General features: G+C 50.0%; 1 pseudogene; it reads left to right on the top strand.

Annotated features, from left to right (window-relative positions):
• The first annotated feature begins 532 nt into the window (after positions 1-532).
• On the top strand, positions 533-624 carry LOC126502836 (uncharacterized; annotated as a pseudogene).
• Positions 625-2,582: the final 1,958 nt, after the last annotated feature.

Here is a 2,582-nt window from a genome sequence, read left to right as displayed (position 1 = left end):
GCAACCACATGGTGGCTCACAACCATCTGTAATGAGGTCTGGTGCCCTCTTCTGGCCTGCAAGCATATATTGTATACATAATAAATAATTTTAAAAAAAATAATAATAATAAGAAGAAGAATAATGATAATTTTAAGAAAAAAGCCAGAGGAGTCCACAACACCAGACTTTCCAAATAGGACAGGCATGTGCTGTCCCTTAGTGGCAGACTTTGGAGGGTGCTAAGAGTCAGGAGGGCAGAAGGGAAGAGAGGACAGAGGCTGAGAGGGAAGCAGCGGCCCTCATAGGAGCTGTGGACCCAGTCAGGAGGCCAGGCGGCTTGGAGGAGTTTCTCAGCTGGCAGAATTTGTGCCTAGCGCACTCATTCAGATCCCGGGGCTCCATCTGTAGCACCCTGTCTCTGGGCGCAATGGTGCAGGCCTGGGATCCCAGCACTCAGGAAGCAGAGGCTGGAGAGCCAGAAGGTCAGGTTAGCATCCTCTGGCACACAGCGAGCTGGAGGTCAGCTCGGGCCTTGAAAATTCAAACAGGAGTGCTCGCTTCGGCAGCACACAGACTAAAATTGGAACAACATGGCCCCTGCGCCAGGATGACACGCAAATCCGTGAAGCGTTCCATATTTTTCCTAGACAACAATGAGGACTCTAAGAGAGACATACATGGATCTAATCTACATGGGAAGTAGAAAAAGACAAGATCTCTTGAGTAAATTGGGAGCATGGGGACCTTGGGAGAGAGTTGAAGGGGAGGAGAGAGCCAGGGAGGGGAGCAGAGAAAAATGTAGAGCTCAATAAATATGAATAAAAAAAGAAGAAAGAAAATTCATACAGGAGGCCAGGCAGGGTGGCACATGAGTTTAATCCCAGCACTTGGAAGGCAGAGGCAGGTGGATCTCTATGAGTTCGAGGCAGCCTGGCCTACAGAGTGAGTTCCAGGACAACCAGGGATTTACACAGAGAAACTCTGTCTCAAAACACCAAAAACAAACAACAAACAAACAAACAAATGAAAACAAAACAATCAAAAATAGAGAGAGAGAGGAATGAGAAGACAGCGGGCACTGTGCAGAGCTGAGGTGTGGCTGGGGCTGAACTCAGACCTTAGCAGCCAAAAAGCTGGGGGGGGGGGAATGAGAACACCCCACCACTCATGCCCACGCAGTCCGTCCTTGTGTAACTCAAAATAAATGTTTCAGGAACTGACATGGAATGTCCACGCTTCCTGAATTAGACCAGCTTCCTCCTAGACGGTCTGATTGCAGACCTGCTTTCAGACAACCTGATCCACCCTCCGGTGCCTTCCCTGCCCCCATCTTGCCGCCTCCACTCTGTGCGCCACCCCCACCTTCCCTCCAGTTCTGTGCCTCTGCCTCAACGTGCCTGCCCTCGCTTCTGAGCATCAAGTTTTGCTTTCCTAACATTTTCCACATCTCTAGTGTCCCTGCCTTGCTTTTCTCAGCCCGGGGAAAATGTGACCCAGTAAGATGTCCGTCCTTCCCTCCCATAGTGCCAAGCCCCTCAGAGCGAAGCTTCCTCCCTCCCAGAGTTTGTGCCTCCTAGAGTGAGGAGCCAGGTGCAGCTGTCCCAGAGGGTTTCCAGATGCCAGCGAGACACAAAAGACATGTGGGCAGTGCTGAACAGGCGTGGGAATAAATAAATCAATTAATGAATAATGGATTGGTAATTGATACTGCGTGTTAGGCCTGGGAGAGAAGCAGGCAGAAGAGAGATTTCAGGTCTCCCTTCTTCCATATAGTAAAAAGACTTGGGGAGAAAGGAGGAGGAAGGAGGGAGAAGGGAGAGGAAGGAGGCGGGCAGGGACATTGATTCTCTCTCTCTGAGTCAATTGAATGTAGTTTCCTAGGGTGGCCTTGGACAGTGAAGGGTGACGTTCAACTTTTTTGGTTTTTTGAGACAGGGTTTCTCTGTGTAACAGCCCTGGCTGTCCCAGAACTAGCTCTGTAGACCAGGCTGGCCATGAACTCACAGAGATCCGCTGCCTCTGCTGGGACTACAGGGTGTATGCTACCACTGCCTGGCTCAGCTTCTGACCTTTCCCCCGCCTCTAGAGCGCTGGGATTACAAGCATGTGCCCTCATACCTGGTTTGGGGTTTCGCTGTTTTAACTTCTAAAAAATTATTATTTTCACTTTTTTTTTTTTTTGAGACATGGTATCGCTGACTGTCCTAGGACTCATTCCATAGACCAGGCTGGCTTTGAACTCACAGAGATCCGCCTGCCTCTGCCTCCCGAGTGCTGGAATTAAAGATGTACACAACCATGTTGTGGCTAAAAATTATCTATGATTATTATATGTGTGTGTGGCACGCATGATACGTGTGTTTGAGCACAAGGGGCACACTGCACGTATGAAGGTCAGGAGACAACTATTTATTTGTGTGAGGGTGGGTTTGGCAGGACGTGTAGAGGTCAGAGGGTGTCGGTCAGTACCTCCTTCCTCCAGGTGGGACAGGTATTGAATTTCGGCCACTAGGCTTCTGTGGCAAGAACCTCTACTACTGAGCCTTCTCTGCCGCCCTGTGCCTGCTCACCAGGCGTTGTGCCAACTCACCCACCCCCAG

Source organism: Alexandromys fortis, unplaced genomic scaffold, assembly GCF_014885135.2.
Source record: "Alexandromys fortis isolate MF-2015 unplaced genomic scaffold, M_Fortis_MF-2015_v1.1 scaffold_9, whole genome shotgun sequence".
Taxonomy (NCBI): domain Eukaryota; kingdom Metazoa; phylum Chordata; class Mammalia; order Rodentia; family Cricetidae; genus Alexandromys; species Alexandromys fortis.
Note: the sequence above shows the minus strand (reverse complement) of the source record. Positions and strands in the feature narration are given on the sequence as shown.